General features: G+C 43.7%; 1 protein-coding gene and 1 long non-coding RNA gene across 25 annotated transcripts in view; one reads left to right on the forward strand and one right to left on the reverse strand.

Moving 5' to 3' along the window:
* Nucleotides 1-1,952: 1,952 nt before the first annotated feature.
* Nucleotides 1,953-4,872, reverse strand: LOC147648089 (uncharacterized). Its single transcript, XR_015280556.1, has 2 exons — nt 4,761-4,872; nt 1,953-4,661 (listed from the first exon to the last, which is right to left on the reverse strand). It is a non-coding gene; the product is annotated as an uncharacterized LOC147648089 (long non-coding RNA).
* Nucleotides 4,873-16,586: 11,714 nt separating this feature from the next.
* The window catches only part of PJA2 (praja ring finger ubiquitin ligase 2), a 31,803-nt gene continuing 23,580 nt past the window's right edge, over nt 16,587-24,809 (forward strand). For 3 of the 24 annotated variants that reach the window (XM_086868417.1, XM_086868414.1, XM_086868422.1), the window contains exons 1-3: nt 16,642-16,807; nt 20,375-20,456; nt 21,051-21,092. The gene's annotated coding sequence lies outside the window, so the exon portion shown is untranslated. The other 21 variants (XM_086868410.1, XM_086868413.1, XM_086868425.1 and 18 more) reach the window with 15 other exon arrangements.

The raw sequence follows: 24,809 nt of genomic DNA on the forward strand, positions 1-24,809 counted from the left end.
GTCTGCACCTAAAAGTATAATTTAGTTCAATACTTATAAATACATCTGTCAGATCAATAAATTAAAACAAACTCACTTTCCATGATGGTTTTTGCTAAAAGGCCAGGCTCAAGACTGGAGATCCTGAGACACAGGAATGTTCTTCATTATGGCTGCTTGAGAAAGGCAATCTTTATCTTCCCCAAACTTGGAATAGTAATCTTTACTTTCTCTGAGCAGCAGAAATCCTTACACAAGCAAATTCAGAAGACTCTTTTGTTGAGCTTTTGAGGAGCTTTCCAAATTTTGTCCATCTGTCCTTGACAAGGCCAGGATTTATTTTTAAATTTAATCATTACCATGATACCAATAATGACAGCATGGCAGACCTCTCAACTTACCTGGGTCCTAATGTATTAAAGTTGTAGCATATCTCTCAGGCTTTGAGATCCCTCTTTCAAGAAACAATTGCTAGCTTTAAACTCCAAAATTGCTTCTTTTTGACAAATCAGTTTCTCGGGAGTTGCATTGGGCCCAGCAAGGCTCGACTGCTCTGGGAAGGAAGGCAAGCCAGGAGCCAAGTGTGACAGCAAGTCAGCTGGGAGCAGTGGCCTCACTGACAAAATCACAGAGTTCAGAATTAAAATCAAGAGCAACGATGCCAGTCAGACATAGCCCAGAGTGAGGCTGAGATGGGAAGTTCATCCCAAGGGTCCAGCTTCTGGGCCAGCCAGGGGAAGGTCCAGGACTGTGCTCAGACCAGCTGTTGCACAGCTGTGGCACCAGTGGTAAACCCAGATCTGGAAATGTCCCCCAGGGGAACTACAGGAGCAAGACCTTCCCTCCAGCTTTCCTCTGCACTGGTGGGAGAGCCCACCTTGGACTCTAACAGCTCTTCACCCTGCACTTCACTCTGTCAAATAAAGGATGTTAAAGATGTTCACGCTCACAGACCTGACAAATTTGACTTCGTGCCAAAATTTGGAGATACAACACATACACATAGACATACATGCTGTACTTCAGTCAGCCCCAGAGAGTGATGACAGAATTGCTTTAGATACTTGGGCTTTGGTGAAAAAGAAAAAAAAAAATCTATTCTGAAAAGCAGAAGTTATCCATTTTGGAACAGCTGTTAGGGCTTCTAATTAAGCTGACTCACTTACTATAAATGACCAAAATACAGACTTTTGAAACTAGTGGATGAAACATTTTGCTATATAAATTAATGCTAGAATCTCTTCACTTTTTTTGGCTGGCAAACCAAATCAGTCACTGTGGCAGTTTTAATTTCTTTCAGTGTTTCATCTACAGGATGCAGTGTCACTATTTTACTGTGTTACAGTATAACATTGACACACCTGAGACATTTGGAAGAGGAGAGCAGTCTTGCCTGGATACAAGCTCTTATTTCACCCATTTTTTTGGCTCTTCCATGACTAGTTTCAAAGGGTGTTGCATGCTTAGGATGTAGCAAGTTTGAAGCAACAGCTGTAGCTGCTACAGTAGATGAAAAAAAAGGCGTAAAAGTAATTAGTTGTCTTTTAACGTTCTTTTGTTCAGGACAGAAAAAGTTCTCTGCTTCTATTTAAAAATACTGTCATTTAGGATGGGAGGTTGTAGGATGAGATTTCCACAACCATAATGGAACCTTTGACTTGTCTGTGCATAGGCCTTCTGCATCTCTTTGAGTGCTTTCCTGATTAAGAAGATTTTCCTGACTAAAGTTCTTTGAATTGTAATCCTAATGTGTGCTGTATTGATGGATTAACAGGATGTATATTGATTAAGAGAACCTCAGATCTACAGTTCCTGTTTGTGCAGCAGCTTTATGTCGAATTTTGGAGGGCTTTGTGCGGGGGTGTTTTGTTGGCTTTTTAATATGTGGTTTTTACACCGTTTGCTAGGGTCTATTCTTTGATTCAACATATCACTGCCAAATGAATTGAATTAATCAGAGACCTTGCTAGGAATTCAAATCACAAAGAGCTTTTATTTAGAAAGTCATTTAAGAGATAGAGAGATTGCATACAAGAATTTTCTCATACTTAATAGCCTGTGTATAACCTGATCTATTAATGTGAGATACAAATACATGTAGACTATTCTGAATCTTTAATGAAACTTTAATTTGTTATGGTTGCCTTGGGAGTTTTTGTTAGTTATCCTGTAGGGCTCAGCTTTCGCTAAACCATATCAACAGGTATTTTAGGAGGTTTGGATGATAGGAACACAGCTGACTCTCTAATCCATAGTTCAACAGGTATTTGTGCAATGCCCTTCATAACACACTTTACCTGTTGGTCAAGCCTGAAGGGGTCAGGCAACAGGACTGGATGATAATTTTATGTCCCTTACAACTGAAAATTCTATTCTATTCTATTCTATTCTATTCTATTCTATTCTATTCTATTCTATTCTATTCTATTCTATTCTATTCTATTCTATTCTATTCTATTCCAATATAAAACATACATTTATTAACCAGTTATTAATTGCTATAAATAGCAACCACATGTTATCAATAAAACAATCATTTAAATATTGTTATTCTTTCATAACTGGTTTAAATGTCCAGCTCAAATGAGGACCATCAGAGCAATATTTTATATCTTACAGTTGTGTTTTAGAATCTAAATGGATTATGTAGATAATGTGACCTGGAATAAAACCATATTTGATTTGTTACATTTTTGTTTTGCTTTGTTTTGGAGGTGTAAAAGGGTATGAAACAGGAGATAGTTTGTTTAGAAGCTCAGTAGGCGAAGTCCTAGTGCCATGCAAAGGAAGTGATTTTAGCTGTAAGAAAGGAAAACAAAAAATATTAATCTAGTTTAGAATCTTTATGTATTTGCAGGACTATTTAATTGATTTTAATACAGAAATTAATGTTTTGTTACATAGAAATTGCTGTAGTGAATGAAGAAAAAACTTAAATCTTATTAAGTCTTTGCTAAAGCAGCAGGAATAAAAGGACCTTGGGAAAGTACTCTGGAGTACAAGGGCAAGAAATAATCCAGTCATGAAGAAATGGTCTTCTTAATTGTTTAAAAATACTTTGAAATGTAAAATTCTGGATATACATTTATAATAATTCCTTCCATAATTGTTGGTATGTATTTGTTATTTATACTAATGTAAACCTAGATGTTGACATTATCTCTATAATTTGCAAAGTAAACTTTATATTCCGCTAGGCACTTGTTCTTAATCACTTTAATCACTCAAATTTAATTAGTTTTAAATAATACAAATTTTAAGTAATGCTTTCTTGCAGAAATATCCCTTGGCTAATTTTACACTGTGTCAGCAAAATTATTTTAACTAGTTTAAAATTTTCTACATTTTCTTTATTAAACTTAATGAATGCTTCCTTGTTCTTGTGTTGCATGGGATTATATTTACATTATCTGTGTTTTAAACTGGAACACAATATGCTTTCCTAAACTTACAGCCATCTGAATTTTCTGGAGATGAGATTCCATTTGCAGCTCTGAATTTGTTATTGGTGTTTTTACAGCTTCTTGAGCTGTAATTTCAGAGTTTGGGGAGGCCTCTGTACTTAAGTAAATCACTTGTAGCGTATACATACAATAATTCTCATGCTTCTAAGAAATATTTGTGTTGCTGTGAACTACACATAGTATCTTGTTTGTTCAGAAATATCCTGAAATAAGCAATTGTACGACATTCCTAACATAGAACAGCAACTCCAATTGAAGCAGCTACTCATGTGTATTCTAATGTAGGAATACCAAACACCTGAAAAAAAAAAATAAAATAGAAAGTTATTGAAAACTACTGGACAAAATTTCTGCAGAGAAAATGGGAGACATCAAGAAAGCACACAGGCATGACAGTTCATGGTTTACAGTAGAATGTTGACGCTGCACTTCACCAGAGCTCCAGTTGGCTCTATGGTGGTCTTTGCACTCCGGCGCAGGCAAACGCCGGGAGTGGGGAATCACTGGGGAGTAGGCTTTTCCCTCAGTGAAACCTCCAGAGTCTTGGGCCACCCCAAGCTCTGTGGTGCATGGCGTCAGGTGTGGAGACAAAAAGGCAGAGGAGTCTCTCCTGGACTGTAGTTCCCAGCAATGGTTTTATTAGGTGAGGGAAACAAGGGGCCCACGTTGGAAGGGATCAGGTCCAAGAGAGCCCTGAGCATTGCTGTGCAAGGAGTCAAGTACGGCCTGATGTGGGGGCCGGGGAATCCACTGGCTCCGTGATCCTGGATCTCCCCTGAAGGCAAGACACCTTTCACTCAGAGACAATGTATCGCTCCCAGGGATCTTTGAGTTAATTATATTGAACTGTTGCACTTCATTGGTGTTCCCCCCTGCAGTCCCACCCCGATACAGGTATCCCGGGCTCCCCCTGCCCCTCTCCTTCCCTATAAATATCCCGGGTTTTCCCCTGTTCGGTGGATTAGCTGTTGCTGGCTCCCTTCGCCAAAGCTCTGCCTGAATAAAGGTTTGTGCTTGGCGGAACGCTGGACCAGCTTTCTCGTCCCTGCTTCCCGTGTCGCCTGCCCGCCGCCGCTGAGCTGAGCTGGAATCACTCGCCTGCCCAAAGTCACACACACTTCGGCCCAGCCTTTTTCAGGGCTGCTTCTCCAGAGAAGGCGCGGCGCTCCGGCCTTTCCATCGCCGCGGCAGCCTGATCTCCAGGGGCGGGTACAAACCCTAGACCAATGGAGAATCCCAAGGGGAGGAGTAAGGGGAGGGGATCACAAACTCCAGACCAATAGGGATTCACAGAGGGAGGGAGCAGGATACACTTACCAGTGCAGCCTCGAGGGATAATTGATTGATACAGAAGGCTCTGGAAGAAGGGGTGGGGTTTACAATGTTGGATAGGGGGGTAGGGGCAGGGCTAAGGTGACTGGCAGGGAACATTCAGGGAAAATAGGAAGGGTTTACATAACTGACAACTGGGGCCAAACCAATACTATCAACAGGGGGAAAGAAGAACGTACTAACAAGTTTTAACAAATCCTTAACAAAATTAAATAAATGAACTATAACAAATGTTTTTACAGGAACCATATTTTCATGTCTGCCTTTCAGTACCCTGCCACAGTTTTCTTTGAAATCCTCTGTGATGAAGGATGAACTTGGGCATGGAAATTTTTTTCTCTCATTATAAAGCATAGCAATCTAGGGTTGGAAAAAGAGTGGCAGACCTTGATACAGTTGTCTGGATACAGTATTCTGTAAGCTCTGTCTGGGTGCAGCAACAGTATGAGAAGCTACAGTCTGGCTTCCTGAGTTAAAAAAATGCATAGTCTGGATACAGGAGGATTTTGAAAGTTATGACATATTAAATGCTTACCTCCACAGATTTTTCTATTTATGTGTTTATTTAGTCCTTTGAATACAATATGAATAATTGTAGGATCATATTTACAGGAAATGGACATGTGTCACCAAAGGACATGAAATTATTCACACGAACGTCTCTCAATGTTAGAACAGGAAAAGGCCACCTTATTTTCTTACTCCAGTATTTACAGATTCTCGACAATGACCAGGGATCAGACAATCAAGTTACCACCTTCTCAAGCACACTGGTCATGCAAAACGTCCATCCAAAGACATTTCTTAGAAGAAATGTGATAAACAACCCATGTTTATAAAACTTTCATGGGAAAGTAACTAAAACTATGAAAACATTATGAGAAGGCTTTGAGTCTCTGGGTGACAGACATGTACAGAAGGAACCAGCCTAACCTTCTGGAACTAAAGAATGAGGTCATCTTTGTGGATAAAAAAGCTGGTGTTGCAAGAAAAAAGAAGAAGCAGAAAAATTGCTAGCCAAGAGGTGTCAAACTGAGTAAAATGACTCTTACAGCATCTACCAATTAGATTAAGAGACACATGCTTGCCTTGTGGACAAAGTAGACCTACCAATCAAGAAATGTGTGGACAAAGTGGACCAACCAATTAAACAATGCATGATTGTGTAGACCAAGAGAGGAAGTAAATATAAACAATGTTTGGAAGCAAAATAAATGGCTTTTGCTTGATTCACATTGAATCATGCAGAGTCCTTTGTCTTGTCTCATCAAATGATAGCACAGATGCATCACTTGCATCAGAGGGGTCTTATGCAACTATTAAAAATTCATTAGAAAAGATTTAATAGACTTTTATATTTTGTTTTTACTGGAATGTAACCATCAGTCAGCCAAGCAAATATTCAGAAAGAATTCCCACTTGTTCCTCAGCTAAAGAAACCAAAGTAAAATGTTGGCACAGTAGTAGCAGTCCTCTATTTAGATGGACATTTTCAGCCAAAACTTCTTGGATTGCCATGGAATGATGAGTTGATGCACCTTGATGAGAATTCACAGAGGGTCATTTTAATATTTAGCACCTCATTTCTCCTGTTTTTTTTATGCCAGCCTGTGGGGGTGGGGCGGGGGCGGGGGTGGGGGTGGGGGGGGTTTGTGTGATTCCGTAGGATTATACTAAAAAACATCCTCTTAAATTGAAAAGCTGTATCCTCAGTTGCTTAGGCTCTAATAGTAGAGGCAGTCTTCAAACACTAGCCTATCTTGATCTTTTTGAATAAATCCCATTATTGCTTCTAAGTATCTGAATTGGGCTTGCCTTTGCATATGTCTGTCTGCATACATGCCTGAAAGCACCCCTCTCTAAGAGTTTTAAACCATCAGCTGTTTCTAGCAAAAGTAATTTTTGAAAGAAGGAAGAATAGAATAGAATAGAATAGAATAGAATAGAATAGAATAGAATAGAATAGAATAGAATAGAATAGAATAGAATAGAATAGAATAGAATAGAATAGAATAGAATAGAATAGAATAGAGGAAAAGGAAGGGAAGGTGAGAGAAGGTGAGGTGAGGGAAGGTGAGGTGAGGGAAGGTGAGGTGAGGGAAGGTGCGGGAAGGTGCGGGAAGGGAAGGGAAGGTGCGGGAAGGGAAGGTGCGGGAAGGGAAGGTGCGGGAAGGGAAGGGAAGGTGCGGGAAGGGAAGGGAAGGGAAGGGAAGGGAAGGGAAGGGAAGGGAAGGGAAGGGAAGGGAAGGGAAGGGAAGGGAAGGGAAGGGAAGGGAAGGGAAGGGAAGGGAAGGGAAGGGAAGGGAAGGGAAGGGAAGGGAAGGGAAGGGAAGGGAAGGGAAGGGAAGGGAAGGGAAGGGAAGGGAAGGGAAGGGAAGGGAAGGGAAGGGAAGGGAAGGGAAGGGAAGGGAAGGGAAGGGAAGGGAAGGGAAGGGAAGGGAAGGGAAGGGAAGGGAAGGCGGGAAGGGAGGCAGGCGTTGTGGTATGTTTATTCAGTTCTGTTAAAATTGTTAGTATTCCATCTGTTTGGTATGTTCCTGGTTCTCCCCCATTAACTGCTTTGGTTGGTTCCATTTATCTGTCATGTAAACCCCTCCCAGTTTCCCTGAACGTTCCTCGTCAATCACCTTTACCCTGCCCCGTCTCTCCATCCATCATTGTAAACCCCACCTCTCCTTCCAGCTCCTTCCACGTATATCATCCCTTCCTTGACATGTTATTGGTCGTTATGTTATGTTCCCGCCTTCTTTGTATCCCCATTGGTCCCTGACATTGTAAACTCCTCCCCTTACCCCTCCCTCTGCGAGCTCCCATTGGGCCCTGGACTGTGCCCGCCCCTGAGATAAAACCCAGTGCACAGAGGTCCTCGGGGCTCTCTTTGGTCCTGAATTCTCCCAGCCCAAACCTTTGTGCTCATCCCCTCTCCCAAATAAACCTGTTCCTGGGAAGTACAGCTGAGTGAGTCTCCTCCTTCCTTTTGCCATCACCCATGACACCTGATCTGGCAGAGCCCAGCAGGATTTGGTGCTCTGAAGGTTCTGCAGTGGGATCACTTTTCCCCTGCAGTTCCCCAGTCCTGGCGACTGCCCGTGCCAGAGTGGCACCGTAGAGCTAGCCCGGAGCTCCGGTGCGGCCAAGAGCAGCGTCAGTTGGTGCCCGACGTGGGGCCTCTGGCTGGAGACCTCACGGAGGAGTCGGATGGACACCCACCCGTCAGTGGACTTTTGGGCGGCAACTACCCCGGTAGTAGCAGACCAACTTTTGTCTGGTGGTGCTCCTGGGGATCGAGGCAGCAACCCTCCACGCACAGAGGATCACCTCGGGGTGTGGATGTCCCTCGCAGCACTTTGTCCGGACCCGGTGTGGTAAGTTCCCCAGAGGGGGGAAGTGAAAGTGAATCTGAATATGAGGACCACTGCACCGAGGTACACAGGGAAGCCACGCGGGCAGGGGACTCAGCCCTGTCCAAAAAGATCTTAGCTTTCCCTGTGGTACATAAGAAGGACGGGGCAGGGGCACTCACTAATTTATGGGAGATCCTACACTACAGGGAGTTACAGGAGATGTGCCAAGCCACTGAAGAGCATGGCCAGGGCTCTCATTTTTTCAAACACCTACTGGAAGCCACCTTCACCGCCCATGTCATGGTGCCTCATGATACTAAAAATATCATGAACTGCCTTCTCTACCCAGCAGAATACATGCTATGGTACAGGCAGTGGAAAAAACATCTGAAACAGTTGGCAGATGCATATGCAAAGGATGCCAACAGGCCAAATTTAACTCTAGAACAACTGGCAGGGGAAGGTGACTTCCAGAAACCCCGAGATCAGGCCCGAGATCTGCCCAAGGCAGCGTTACATGACATCACTAATGCTGCCAAGACGTCTCTTTTTGTCACTCCCGATGATAAGGTGCCTACGCAGAGCTTCACGAACGTTAAACAAGGGGCAAGTGAATCCTTTATTAAGTTTGTGGATAAACTAAAATTGGCAATTGAAAAACAAATAGAGGGCTCCCAAGCACAAAAGGAATTACTGGCCAAGATGGCAATGGTCAATGCAAATTCAGAATGCAAGGCAGTTTTGCGAGCCCTTCCTCTTGACCCCTAACCAACCATTGACCAAATGGTAGAAGCCTGCACCAAGCACTTCGCTGAACATACGGTGGCAAACGTGATAGCTAAGGGAGTGGCAGAAAGGATATCTGGTGCTTACGCTGCAGACTCCAGCACAAGCCACTGCTTTAATTGTGGCAAACCTGGACATTTTTTTAAAGACTGCCTGGAGAGACATTTTCTACAACCACCTACCCACCAACGGTTACCCAGATCAAACTGGCGTTCGGGAAACTTCAAGCAGAGCGCGGGACGGCCCCGCGCTCTGACATCAAATCAAATGCCGCTGCGCTCCTCCTGCCAAGTCCACCATCCCGCCTCCACGGAGACCACGATCTCAGACCCAGCAGCTGGCGCAATTCAGATGGGAACCTGGCACCAATTGGTAACCAGACTCTCCTTGCAGCTTAAGGGTGACTGTGTTTATAAGATCCCCACAGGGAAACGTGCACCACCAGGCGGTCCCTCCAACATTTTAATACTTGGGGATCCAATTAACTCTTCAGGACAAGTCCATATAACACCTGAAGTCCAGACCTTACACCCAGGAGATGAAATTTTCATCTCTTTAACTTGCACAGACCCTCCTTATTTTTTAAAACAGCAGACTCCAGTGGCACAAGCCTTTTTGTTACCAAATGACTGTCCGGAACAGGTTCCCCTCAATCCCACTGCCATGTGGACTCAGGCTATGGGCTCCAACAAGCCTATAATGGAGTGCAGCCTGTTCTGTAAAGGGGAAAAGATCCATTGCCCAGGAATGCTGGACACCGGAGCGGACGTTACCATCATTGCCCGTTCCGAGTGGCCAGCCAACTGGGAATTGCAGCCTGTGGCGGGGATGATTTCGGGAATTGGGGGAGTGGCGGTGTCTATGAGAAGCAGTCACAAGGTAATAGTAGAAGATCCCGAGGGAAAAATGGCGACCATCAAGCCATTTGTTGTGAGGGTACCAATCACCCTCTGGGGGAGGGATCTCCTATCCCAATGGGGGGCTTCTTTGCGTATTCCCAGTAGGGATTTTAGTGGGGGTCACTGAAGAGGGCGCTAAGCTCACCATCCCCCAACTCACCTGGAGACACCATCCAGTGTGGGTTGATCAGTGGCCCCTATCTGAGACCAAACTGTGCACACTAGAAGACCTCGTGGAGGAGCAGCTCGCCAAGGGCCACATTACAGAGACCAACAGCCCTTGGAACTCCCCTGTCTTTGTTCTATACAAACCAGGCAAAGACAGGTAGAGACTCCTTCATGACCTCCAAAAAATCAATGAGGTCACTGAGGATGTGGGCCCCCTCCAGCCTGGTATGCCCTCATCTTTCATGCTTCCTCGGGACTGGAAGCTTGCAGTCATAGACATCAAAGATTGCTTTTTTAACATCCCTCTCCATCCTCGAGACGCCCCCAGGTTTGCATTTTCAGTTCCCAAACAGATAGGCGCCTCTCCCACCATCTGCCAATGGTACGTAGCCCACATCCTATCCCCGGTGAGGGTCGTGTTCCCAGACACAGTTATATTACATTACATGGACGACATCCTGGTTTGTGCCACTGATGATGACTACCTCCACCGGACTTTGCAAAAGACTATAAAGACAATTGAGGACGCTGGGTTTGAGATCCATGAAGACAAAATCCAGCACACCTGCCCTTGGACCTACCTCGGACTCCAGATTCGTGAGCAGACCATCGTGCCCCAGCAGCTGACCATCACAGACGACCCCAAGACCCTGCAGGACCTACATCAGCTCTGCAGGTCCATCAGCTGGGTACATCCTCTGCTTGGGATAACGACGGAAGTCCTTGCGCCCCTCTTCAATCTGCTCTGCAGCAGCGAGGACCTCGACTCACTGTGCGCCCTCACACCAGAGGCCCGGGGATCCATCACCAAGGTCCAGGAGGCCCTGTCTTCACGACAAGCCCACCGCTGTGAGCCCCTTCCAGCTGGTTGTCCTGGGTAAGGCCCTGCACTTACATGCACTCATTTTCCAATGGGATATGGCATTGGAAGATCCACTCCTTATCATCAAGTGGATCTTCACACACAATCAGCCCACCAAAACTATCATGACTCCGCAGGAAATCATGGCTGAACTCATTAAAAAAGCAAGAGTCCGTCTCCGCACTCTTGTGGGGTGTGAGTTCACATGCATATTCCTGCTATTGACAGCTGGGGATTTGGAGCCTTTACTCCAAACCAACAAGAGCCTTCAGTTCGCTCTCGATAGCTATTCAGGCCATATTTCTATACACCCACCTGGCCACAAATTATTTAAAACCACGTTTAATTTGGTCCCCAAATTATTACAGAGCAAAACACCACTCAAGGCTCTGACAGTTTTTACTGACGGCTCAGGGAAATCTCACAAGTCAGTCATGACTTGGAAGGACCCCAGGACACAGAAGTGGGAGTCTGATGTCCAAGTGGTTGAGGGATCACCACAGATTGCTGAATTAGCAGCCGTCATCAGAGCTTTTGAGAAATTCCAAGAACCTTTCAATCTGGTGACTGATTCGGCTTATGTGGCTGGAATAGCTATGAGAACTGAACATGCATTTTTAAAAGAAGTCTCTAACCCAAATTTATACAAATTGCTTTCTGAATTAATATATCTCATCTCCCACAGAAAGCAACCATACTATGTCATGCATTTGAGGTCACACACTGACCTCCCAGGTGCCGTCACGGAGGGTAACAAGAGAGCAGACACCTTAGCCATGCCTGCTGGAGTGGCCAATGTCCCGGACATTTTTGCGCAAGCAAAATTGTCCCACTAATTTTATTAGCAGAACGTCCCTGCCCTGATGAGGATGTTCAAGTTACCCAGGGATCAGGCCAGCGCAATAGTTGCCACCTGTCCCAATTGTCAATCTTTTCAAGTTCCAGCGATGAATTCTGGGGTTAACCCCCAAGGACTCAACAGCTGCCAAATTTGGCAGACTGATGTTACCCACATCCCGTCCTTCGGGAGAGTTAAATATGTTCACATTTCAGTGGACACTTTTTCTGGTGCAGTGTTTGCCTCAGCCCATGCAGGAGAAAATGCCAAACATACCATCCAACATTTTCTCCTTGCGTTTGCTACCCTGGGAGACCCCCAACAAATAAAAACAGATAATGGACCCGCTTACACCTCTCACAAGTTGAGAGATTTCTTCAGCCAATGGGGGGGTGAGGCACACCACAGGCATACCTCACCCTCCCACACGGCAATCAATTGTGGAAAGGACACACCAGAACCTTAAGAGAGTCCTTGATCACCAGTGGGGAGGAACAGAGATCATTCCTCCCATTGAGAGGCTCTGTAAGGCTCTGATTGTTATGAATTTTCTGAATTGTTCACCCACACAGCCTCACCCCCCTGTAATACGGCACTTCTCCAATTCAACCCATGCCAAACTCACGGAGAAGCCGCCAGTGCTGATCAAGGATCCTGAATCACAACAGACATCAGGACCTTTCCCATTGATTACCTGGGGGAGAGGGTATGCGTGTGTGTCCACACCATCAGGACCTAGGTGGCTCCCAGGAAAAAATATAAAACCATACTTAGGCCTTGCAAACCCTGCACCAGAACCAGATCAATCAGAATCTCCTGAGACCCACACAGGTTCTCAAAAACAACAATCCACCACAGCCTGGAGACGGAGACGTCACCAGAGCCCACCGAGCCGGCCCGCCACCACACCATCGATCAGATGGCGACCGACACAGCTTACCGCCAGACCACCCACTTCATATAAGCCAAAGTGTCGTGCCACCAAGACTGCCAAAAAATAAGAGCCAACGTTCAGCTCGACACTGTGAAACGCACAAGTTTCTCTAACTCCTTTCCCTTCCGTTTTCCCTCCTACTCTTCCCTTTCTTACCTTAAATATCTACCCTTAAACTACCCACTTGATAATTTGCACTAGACGCACCTGAAGACTACTGCTGCTGGTGTCTGGTCATGTGTCCCCTGTGCACAAAATGACTCCACCAGCAATCAACTACCTCATCCCCAATACCCATTCCCCGCTTATATTTTCTTTTTTCTTTTTTAAGAAAAAAAGGGGGGAGGCAGGAGAGAAAGGGGAAAAGAAAATACCCCCCCCCTCCCCCCCCCCCCCCCCAAAGTCAGAGCTAATCTTTTTATGTTCTGTTATAGAAAATGGAGAGCAAAACCATCCTCGCGTTCCTGACCATCTGGATGCTCCTGAAAACATCAGCTGTGGATGCCTGGCTAGTAGCACAGCCCCAGGATTTGATGAACTGTGCTGCTTCAACCTATCAAGTCACAGTGAACGCATCCAGACTTGCATCCAGAGACTCCAACATGCGGTGCAGGAACTCAAGACTGAAAAGGAGCCCCAATGGTTTGAGGACCTTTTGGGCAGCTGGAGACTCAAGGGATGGGTTGCTTCCATTTAAAAGAAAAACAACATTTTTTGGATTCTTTTAATTATAATTATTTATGTTTACTGTTTGTAAGAAGTTGTTGACAAGGTTTCTGGGAGATGCCTTTTTATTGAATAAAGAAGGGGGAGTTGTGGAGGGTGAAGAAACAGCCAACCTCAAAATTCTGGGTCTCCCCTGCCCCTCTCCTTCCCTACAAACACCCAGGTTTTTCCCAGTTGAGAGAGCTGCTGTCACTGGCTCCCTTCACTGCGGGCCCTGCTATAATAAAGGCTATTTCTCGGTGGAATGCCACACAGCTCTCTAGTCTCTCTCTCTCCGCGTCGCCTACACGCTGCTGCTGAGCTGAAATCACTCGCCGGGCAGAGGACGTGCCTGTGCCCCTGGGCAGTCCTTTTCAGGACGGCTTCTTCAGGGTAGTCGTGGCACCCCTGTCATCGACCCCACAGTGGCAAAGCAGGACTTTCCCTTTCTGAATCCATGTTGACTCTGCCTGAGGATTGCATTGTTCTTCAAATGTCTTTCAGTGGTACCCAATTTGTTGTTCTCAATAACTTTCCCAAGTCCTGAGGTTAGACTCACAGGTCTGTCATTCCCAGAGTCCTCCCTCACACCCGTTTGGATAAATTGGAAAAATACAGCCAACTTCCAGTCAGTGAGAACCTCTGGTCTCCCAAGACCTTTTAGATGATCCAGAGGGGTCATGCCATAACATCCCCCAGTTCTATCAGTACCCATTGATGAATTCCACCAGACACATGGACTCGTGAACATTCACGATTCATGGTCCCTTTCAATTTTAGCGTCCAGGAATGGAACATGACTGTTCCCACACTGGCAGCACTGACTCAGGGGACCAGGCCACAAAAGGCCTGTTAGTTTACTAAAGTTTTACTAAAAAAAAAATTATTGAGTGCCTCTGCTTTTTCTTAATCCCTATTTGTCAGGTGACCATCTCCAACACACTTAGATTTTTGTATGTTCTGCAAAAAAATTAGTAGATAGGTAAAGAAGAAAACTAATTCAGAAATCTCATTTCAGCAGAAATCTCCACAGAAACTCCCCAGTTAGCCATTGCACGTACTGCCCGAGGTATTAGAACACTAGAAATTAGCTACAGTGCATCCTGTCACTTCTTTTGCTTAAACTGGAGAGGCAGTTTATTAGTTTTATTTGTATAGATTTTGGTTTGTTCCTGTTATTCCCCTCGCGTTTATGTAATGGTTTTGCCTCACCTGTCAATTTTGTAAACCCCTCCCTGTATTCCCGAACCTTCCCTGTCCATCACCCTCAGCCTGCCCCAAGCCCCTGTCTGTTATTGTAAACCCAACCCATTGTTCTAGTATGTTCCCTGCCTTTCATCCCTCACTCGAGGCCCCATTGGCATTGGGACTGCCGCCCCTCCCAAATGTTACCCCTATTGGTCCCCAGCACTGTGAACCCTCCTCCCGACTCCTCCCATGAACTACCCTGATTGGTTCCTGAGTTTGTACCCTCCCTCCTTTAAGCTGAGTTGCACAGAAGAGTTTGTTGCTCAGTCTGTCCTGCCTTTCACCTTTCCAGTCCCTTTCCCGTCCACTCTTCCTGTTCCTACAATAAACCTGGTTTCTGGGAAGATTTCTGGACTCTGAGCCTCCTCCATTCCTCCACCGAGTACCCATGACATGCTGAGACCGCAGGGCCTGAAGGCTTAAGGGCTCTGAAGGTTCGGTCTGGGACAAACAGCTCCCAGGTCGTTCCCCACTCCTGACGCTGCCAGCGGTCAGTGAGGCAGAGCTAGCCAGGGCAAGAAAGGCCGCGGCAGGGGCAGCGTCAGAAAACTAATTCAGAAATCTCATTTCAGCAGAAATCTCCACAGAAACTCCCCAGTTAGCCATTGCACATACTGCCCAAGGTATTAGAACACTAGAAATTAGCTACAGTGCATCCTGTCACTTCTTTTGCTTAAACTGGAGGGACATGAAAAATAATGACAGAAAACACAGAAGTGCCAGATGACTAGAAATGAGAACTGAACTGATAATGTAAGACAGGAGCTTGATTCTTGGATTATTTTTGCTGAATGGCAGCACAAGTATCGGCTACATTAATAGAACGCACATTTCTTTAGACCCAGTGTTCACTTATCTTCTTCTCTGGGGACAAAGTTTGTTGTCTTTCATGATTGTCATGTTTCAAGAGGTAGATATTTGCATTCATAAATTATTAATTCCTAACCTAGAGTGTACAAAACATGGTAATATTGTACAGCCAAAAAATCTTCTGCTGTAGATGGAAGCAGGTTAGGGCACTATCATCCAGTACTTTTTTCTGTTTTCCAAGAACTGCCTCTGTTTATGATTGGAACAGTGTGTAGGAATACTTGTGCTGATAAGACTGTCAAACAATGTAAACTTATCCTAGTTGAAATATTCCACACAAAGATGACATTGAGAGACTTCCTTAGACAAATGACTAATATTAATAAAAATTAATAGCCAAATCTGTTCTGGATTTGACTGGGATTGAGGTAGTTTTCTTCACAGCATCTAATATAAGGCCGTTTTGGTTTTGTGCTGAGCAGAGCACAAAAGATAATTCAGAAATGTTTTTGTTATTGCTGAACAGGGATTTTGTTGTCGAGCAAGCAATTTTGTTATTGCTTGTGAAGAGCCAAGGCCTTTCCTGCTTTTCACACTGCCATGCTGGTGAGGAGGCCAGTGGTGCATGGGAGGTTGGGAGAGGACACCGTTGAGCCAGGACAGGTGGCCCCAAGCTGACCAGAGGGATAGTCCAGCCCATGTGGCATTACAGTGTAATGCCAGTGTATAAAATTGGGGGAAGAGCAAGCAAAGGGGGAATGTTTGGACTGATGGGGTTTGACCTCCCAAGTCACCATTAGTGGATGGGGCCCTGCTCTGCTGGAAATGGCTGAACACCTGCTCAGCCGCGGGAAGCAGTGAATTCATTCCTTGCGTTGCTTTGCTTGTGTGCGAGGCTTTTGCTTTCCATAATATAAACTGTCTATCTCAACCCATGAGATTTGTAGTTTTCACCCTTTCAGTTCTCTCCCCAGTCCTGGTGGTGGGAAGTGAGGGAGCGGCTGTCCGGCGCTAGGCTGCTGCCGGGGTTAAACCACGATAAACCCCATAAGGCAGTGGTTAAAAAGCGGCCGGGGTTAACTGCGGCGGAAGGTCCATCCCGGGGCGCTCCAGGTGCACCATTTCCCTCGCTGCCGGCCCGGCCCGGCCCCGGGTCCCGGCCCGGGTCCCGCCCCCCATTCAGGATTGGTCGCTGCCCTCTGCCTTGGCTCGTGATTGGTCGGTGCGGGCGCTGCTGGCAGCGGGATTGGCCGCGGCGGCCGCCAGGCGGCCGCGGTGGGCGGGAGGCGGCGGCGGGAGCGGGTGGGGTGAGTGCGGCCCCGGCCCCGGCCCGGCTCCGCAGGGTACCCATAAAGGAGGCAGGCGGGGTTTAAGGGTAGCGGCCAGAGTCGCTGGCAGTCCCGGGGACGGTCGTTTTTGCTGTGGAGCAGCGGCCTAGGTACTTTTCTCCGGGACGGGCCTGTGGCCGAGGGCGGGGGCCTCAGCCGGTGGGTCAAGAGGGCACCGCGGGCGGGCCGTGGTGGCCCCGCGAGTGCCCGTCCGTGAGGGGCCGGGGCCGTTTGTGGGTGCGGGGATGCCGGCGGGGCGCGCAGAGATGGAACAAGCACGGGCAGGCCTTCGGGGGCAAGTGGCTTGCAATTAATTAATTTCCTTTCTCTGTCGTTGTTTTGGTTTGGTTCGTTGTTGTTTGGTTGGGGTTTTTTTGTTATGTATTTTTTTCCCCACAACACCGTGGCGGTGACTCAGTACCCCGGGGAAAGGGGAGGTCCCTGCTTGGGGCAGCAAAGCACCCGCGGGTGTGAGCGAAGTGGCGAGATGATAGTCACTGGCGAAGTGACGTCGCTGACATCGCTTCAGCGGGGCTGTGAAACACACTTCTCTTAGCTTGAGGAGAGGGGGTGCGAGCCAGCGGAGCAACCCCCCAACACAGGGTCAGAAGGAACGTGCTTCGGTGATTACCCAGAATCTAGGGGAGATTTGTCAGTGCTTGTAGTTGATGTGCCTTTTCTTCTGCACGAGTGAAATTAGTTAACCTGTAGTTATACTGCCTGGGATGGGTTTTGCACCTAGTGAAGAGCAGCACCTCCTGCTGCACCTCTAGAAGTTCCCCTGAAGTGCTTGTGGGGAGCAGTGTTGGTTGTGAATGTGAGCGTTCTCAGGATGCCCTGCACTGCACACGGACTTTACGGGGTACTGATGGTGAATTAACACTGACATGTATGAGTTACACAACATGAGTACATTCCATGGTGCACGAAAACTTGGAAAATTTATTATAAGATTTAGAGATTGTGTACTTCATAGGATGTGTTTGAAAGCTTAGAGACTTTATTTAGGTCCTTTATCTATATGGGAGCATATTCAACTTATTTTTTTCAGTGTGGTTCTTGATTTGCATTTGTCTGTGCACACAGGCAGTTTAGAAGAATAACTTTTGATTGGATTTTTCCCACACTGTCTAGAAAAAAATGTGTACTGTAGGAATGGAGAGTAGTGTCAGATTGTTAGTGTTCTCTTCAATGCAAAAATGAAGAATACATACTTTATAGATTGAAATTTCATTTGGGAGAAGTATGCTTATTTAAAATTGTATAAGCAAATGTATGTAGTAAAATAAGTTTACTTGTAGCTGAGTCAGACTCTCACAGAATTGATTTTTCTCTCACCCACTAAGAAAGGAAGAAGTCTGGAAAAATGTTGTTCACAAAAGTCTTTATTTTGAAGTTGCATTAAAATGCAGGATCAGGAAACTTCTGTGAAATTGGCCCGTTTTAAAAATTTCCCTTGCTGAGAGGTGAAGTGCAGTGTACTAAGGTACAAGAGATTTTGGTGGATCAAAGCCTCATCAAAATAAGCAATACTGATGAATTGTTGCTTGAATGAATTGTTGTTAAGCTAGCTGATTCTATGAAGAAGTGTGGTTTTGCAAAAGCATTTTAATATAGCAAGTGAAAAACACTGATAGGATGTATTGTATGACTTCCACAAACTCCATAATGGATATTTGTTGCAAAAATTTGATCTGGCACTGCTACCATTTTTATACAGTAGTCTCCCTAATGGCCCATAGTATTTGTTGAGCTGTGTTTGTTTTGATTCTTGGATTCTTAGGAAAGCTTGAGTGAAACAAGAAGTATTACTGTGCTGTACAGCAGAAGGGGCTGGTTTGGGGACAGACAGGTGGTTTGGGTGAGTCGTGTTCGTATGGCATCTGAGGTAATTGCAAGTGTGGTTGTCATTTGAAACTGACCATAAAACTTACCATTCCATCAAGGCTTGTCCTAATACTTCTGAATAGTATTTTGACTGAAGTATAAGGAGCAAATTTGTTCTAATTAATTTATTCCCTGATACAGTAATAACCTCCCTGCATTTTAGTGAATAGGCCTATTTTAGTGGATAAGTCTGGTAAAGCCCAATTCACTTACAATGGTGCTTCAGCAATCTGGTACCTATATGTTTAGTAGTGTATTTTGTCAGATTCTAAAGGGCTACTTTGCATTTATTTCAGTTGAAAAATGTGTTTAAGGACTTCCTTTAATACCTTGAAATAAAGGCTCAAGTTACAGAAACAACTTCAAATGTGGAATAAGAAGAGATAAACCCAGACTACTGGTGAAGGACAAAGAGCTCATCTCAGCCTTCTGTTCAGAACATCCATGGACAGGGGGTACTGTGATTGTCCCTAAAGGACACACTGACCTGAACCAGTGTCTGGAACTTCAGCTTCTGTGGTTTTGATAGCCTGTACTCAAACAAAACACACTGTGCAGTTTATCAGGGCAGTGTCCTGAGATGCTGGTAGTGGTTTAATATGTTCAATATGGGTGCAGTTATTTGAGTTGTTAAGGTGCAAAATGAAGAAGTTCTCACAAGAACCTTGGCTGTCATACAGGCCACACCTGGCTGTTCATGTGGAGCAGGGCTATGACTTATTTATATAGGAAATTGAGGTAATTATTGATGAGCTCATGGTAATGAGTACAGTACTGTGCAAGGATGACAGAGTGGATGGTCATATAAATTGCTAAATGCTCATGTGGTGTGGTGGGAAAAAATACGTATAAATTCTGCTGCCAATGGTATTGATCATTCTGAGTAGTTTTAAAACTTAAAGCTTTTCAAATTTGATTGATTTCAAGTTTGATGTTTTTATACTAAATCATTATGCAGCATTTCAGGTAACTAAATATGTGACTGTGGAAGCAGAGAGAATTCCAATTGGCACATATGTGTGTCCCTAACAATTATTGAAACAGGACCTGAATTTGTGTGGTTGTTCAGATTCTAAAGTCCCCTATGATTTTTTATGTATTGATGTAACATTGTCAATGTCTCTGCTAGAAGCAAAGCGTGGAAAAGAAAATCCAAGGTGATAACAAATTTGAGATTTAAATGATGCCACTAGTTGATACTATAGAAAAATGTAATACTCAGAAACGGTTCTGATCCTGAGGGTAGATTGTGGATTATTGCTCAGGAGATTAGTTATAATTGGTTATACCAAAGTATCCTGTCAGCTTAGTGTCAGAATGTTCTGAAACATTCAAGAAGTTTCCCTAACCCAGGTGATTTGGAACAACAGCAAAATCTGCCTTTTGTTTCAGTAGTGCTATGGTCAACTTCATATGTTGAACTAGGTCTTTATTCATTATGTGTTTGGTGAATCAGATATTTATCACTTGGAAGCTGAAAAAAAATGGTGGTGTAGAGTTCTGAGAGTACTATCAGGAACCTGCAGCAGTATTTTTGAGGCCCAAAAATTTCACTCCTAGGTAATGGATCTGTAATATGTTTCCATAATTGTAATAAGGTGCTTTAAGTGAAAAGTAGTGGTTTTTAAAAGGAGATGACAAAAACCCCAGGTACTTGTACCATACCAAGTAAATCCAGTAAAATTTCATATAGCATATTGACTGCCTAACCTTTCAAAAATTTTTAAAATGAAAAAAAAGTGTTAAAGTATTAAAAATTAATTGTGATATGTCTTCTGTGTGAACACAAGCAAATAGTCATATACAGTCATGTTGTAGCACCAGCGGTTTGGAGGAAAAAGCCCACAGATTTTCCACTTCATCCAAAAGCAGGTATGTAGAACTATGATTCCAGCCTGGGGGCAGAATAAATATCTGAAATTCTGGAGCTTTGTTTAGGGAAATGACTGAAGCTGGTAAGGACCTCAAACAATTATCTTGTCAGGTTTATCCTCTTTTGCAGCCCTTCCTCCCACTGATGTTAGTATGAATACTTTTCTTTGGGCTGTGTTTCTGATGGATATTCTTCAGCCTCCTCAGGCAATCTGAGGCATACAATGTCCTTACTGGTAGAAACATTGCCCTTATCTCATTTCCATGTGTTGTTTCCATGTGTCAAGGAAAACAATAATCATTTTTGAAGTAAGGTATTTAAAAACTATATGCAGAGCGTAAGATCTGATCTACAGTGTTGATCAGGATTCAAGGGTTTCTTTTCCTATCTTATTTTCACTCTAGTGCGGCTGTATGTGTTGCTATTTGCCAAAAGAGAGGGAACCAATGACTTGACTTCTGTCTACTGTGTTCACTGTAGTCCTCCTCTGCACTTTGAATATTGCCAATTGTCCCCCCTTAGTAATTCCCTCAGTTGTTTAGTTGTACTTGACAATAATGCTTCCATTTGAGAATGATCTTACTTCTTCACAGGTACGTTGGAGTCACCTCAAATTCTGTTTCATGACACTTCAGGTGAGCTCTCGTGTCTGTTGATTGGATCAGACTTTTGTTACCCTTGTATCCAAGATAAAGAATTAAGTTTATGAAAAAAAAAAATGAGTATGAAGCGCTGAGACCTCACTGTTCTTCAGGAAAAAAACAAAACCAACAGCAAAACAAAAAATCTCCGAACTTCAAAAAAAGGTTTGAAAATCCTTTCAGCAGCTTTTGCTGCTTCTGATAGTGGATAAGGTTTGATTACATGTTTTGGGTTAACTTTGCTTTAATAAAGACAGTTATATAAGATGATAGCATTGCAAAAATCCATTTTTTGGGTCTTCTAGTCTGATGAATCATATCTCTCCATCACATAATTCTTTACAAGGCCTCTACTTCCACCTTGGGATTCATTTGCCATTTCTAGTTGCTGTGTTTATCAGGAGGAAAGAAGTGATTTTTCTGCTTTCTTACTTTGTTTTGAGGTCATCTGCACTGACAAAAGTAAAAGCATACCTTTTCTTCTTAAAGTGTAAACAAGTCTTGGCATTTTGTTGATTCTTGGCTTGTATTTGAAGTGTTTCAGCTCCAGAGACATGCTTCATTCTCTGGGAAGTTTGTAGTCAGAATTTAAACAAGATTATGAGATGTGAAAGTCATAAGAAGAGAGAACAGATATGGGGGTAGGGGGTTGATGACCAAATTTCTGTGTCTCCTCTTATGAGCACTAGGTAAAAATTGCTACTTCTGTGGCCTTAGTTCAGTAGACCTGTTTAGAATACAAAAACCTGTCATACTGGGGAAGGAGAGAGAGATAAGAAAGCTTGCACATAAACAGTATTCTGTATTAACAGAATGGATTGCTGCAGGGACTGCTGGTGCAGTTAGGCTTTTTATTCTTAAAGTTACAATGCCAGCTTTCTATGGGAGGATGGGGCTTGCTGTTACTTGGTTAGGACACGGCATACACATTGTCCTCATCTTTGAAAGCTTTTAGTACTGCTGTACTTAATCTTCCCTCTTGAGATTTAATGTGTAGTTTCTGCTGAAGCTATTAGTTAGGATAAAAGCTATAAAACTGATTATTACAATGGTAAAGCAAAGCTGTCAGTAGATCAGATCAAACAGAGGATTGAGGATTTTCATCAGGGGAGATGAAAACAATGTGTTCAAGCTATTTACAGTTATGCGTAAGAAAGCGAAGAAAACTGAGCTAATGTCAGAGCAAGTCAGTATAAAAAACCTGGAAATAATGCAGGAATTGTGTGAAGCACTGAAGCAGAAAGAGAATAGTATCAAATCTGTACTAGAATGGCTCAGTTCTACCACCTCAGCCGTGCTAATGCAACAGCCTGCTGAGCTTCTTAAAAATGATGACAGACAGACTCAGAGGAGATCTGGCAGAGCTGAGTAAGTTCATGCAGGCTGCTTTACAGCCAGCCATTGTAGCAGCGCCTGAAGCTGCATCGGAGCACCACCCTAAGTGGCTCCTTGGCTGGTGACCAGATGGCAAACAGCCTAGGGGGATTCTGTGCCCTCCTGTTGGTCAGAAGAGCCTGGATGAGAGAATGGGGGCTGTGCAAATTCTTCAGCTCTAGGAGGATGTTTAAGGACAGAAAGGAACTGCCTCATGATCGTCATTTGTAGCAATTTGTCTATTCAGACAGCTCTTTATGGAAGGTGATGACTGGGCTCAACATATTAAGGCAGTTTTGGACTTGAAGTTTTGTCTCTGCTTCATGACTTTTCTTGTGAATATATCTAATGCACTTCTTTTAGAGCAGCCACAGATACTTTCATGGATATACTTTAATTCACTCTTGTTTTTCTAGTGGCAGCACTTGCTCCATTTCAAGTCTGGCAAAACTTTTTTCATAATTTGGGTAGAAATGTGAATTGTCTATGAGGATTATACGAGATCATTGATTGAAGTTTGGAGTATACAGACAATGTCCACAATACTGATCAAGTTCTTTCTTTTAGCCTTCATGTTGACTAATTATTCGCTAAAGGCAGAAATTTAATTATTTGTAAAATTAATAGTTATAGGTGTAATATTGATAGACTGTAATAATTCAGAATTTTAGTTTTGCATTTGTATTTTATACAAAATTGCAGGCATTTTAGGGAAATGCAAAACAGAAACTATTTAGTATTTAAGTGGGAGGAAGCTGCTCTTAGTTTGCTGGTGATCATTTGCCTCTCTTGGGAAGAGTCTCTGATCAGTATCAGAATATTTAATATGATCATTGTTGGTTTTTTTTTAAATGTAATCTGAAAGGTAAAAAAGCCACAACTAAATTATATTCTAATATAAAATTAAATCAGTAGTGGCCCAGGCTGACAGCTTTTTGAATTTGGACCACAGGCTACTTCCAGCCTCAGGCAAAAGCAAGGAGCTATACTGAGTAAAAACATTGATTTAATAGAGTCTGTACCTCCAAGGAGAGTTGAAGATGACCTGTAAGATTGGTGAAAAGGCAATGCCTGGAAAGTATGTCCCTGAAGCATATTCCATTTGTCAGTGTACTTGCAACTGAGCTGATACTGCTTATGAAAATAATCGCTACTGTGTTCTCAGATATCCTAGTGAGGAACCTTAAGTCACTTCTGAACCAGACAGTTTGAGGAAGGAGCCTTTGGTTGAATGACTGGATCCATAAGAAAAAGATTGGATTTTTGCTTATCATGCAGAATACAGTTTTCAGCTGGGACAGAGCTAAATATCTTTGTGGGAGTTTGCATAAGATTATGTTCTGTATGTTTGGCCAAAAACAGTGTTGATAACACAGATATTTTTGTTATTGCTGGGTGGGGTTTGCACTGAGCCAAGCCCTTTTCTGCTTCTCACCCCACCAATGAGAAGGCTGGGGGTGCACAAGGATTTGGGAGGGGACACAGCCAGGACAGCTGACCACAACTGACCTAAGGGATATTCAAGACTGTGTGGCATCATGCTCTGCTGGCAGGGGGAAGAAAGCTGGCCAGGCTGCTGTGATTTTGGAATTGTCTGAGCATTACTGGGCTGCTGGTGAGCAATAAGGTTTTTTTGTGTTATTTTTTTTTCTTGCTTTTGTCTTTTTTGTTTTTTCTTTTAAAAACACCAAGATTCCAAAATTCTTTTAATCACAGACAATAGTTTTTTTCACTTTCACCCTACTTATTCTCTCCTTTTCTACTGTGTGGGAGTGTGAATGAGCCCTGTGTGGTGCTTAGTTGCCTACCAGGGTTAGACTCTGGCATATAGTTTTCTGAGGTTTAGATGAATACTAGACAGTGAAAGTAAATTTTTACTGAATATTCATTGCTTTGAATATTCATCTGCTAGTGTATGTAATTTTAAACTTGTAAACGTAGTAAAAAAATTAAATAATTTCAGTGTTAATCTGCCCACAGAGGCAAGAGAAGGGAGTTATGACAGTAGTATGTTGTATCAGTTATTTTAATTGAAATATTCCTCTCATTTTTGGGATTATTTTGTGCCTTTCATCTGTAAACTGAAATTAAGTAATCTCCTTGCAGTCCTGAGCAGTGGTGCTTAGCAAACTGAAAATTCTCCATTCTAATTCCAATTTTTTTAAAATTCGTCTGCACTTAGACACTTTCAATACCTGCGGGGAAGAAAGAGATATAGAATACTGGTTCCAGGTAATAATATTGGATAATACTAGTTAAAAAAGTTACAAAGACAATGTGAATCCTTTTACCCACAACATTTATTTCCATTGATCAGGAGTGTGATTTCATTATTAT

The sequence above is a fragment of the Cyanistes caeruleus genome, chromosome Z (genome assembly GCF_971803275.1).
Source record: "Cyanistes caeruleus chromosome Z, bCyaCae1.hap1.1, whole genome shotgun sequence".
Classification (NCBI taxonomy): domain Eukaryota; kingdom Metazoa; phylum Chordata; class Aves; order Passeriformes; family Paridae; genus Cyanistes; species Cyanistes caeruleus.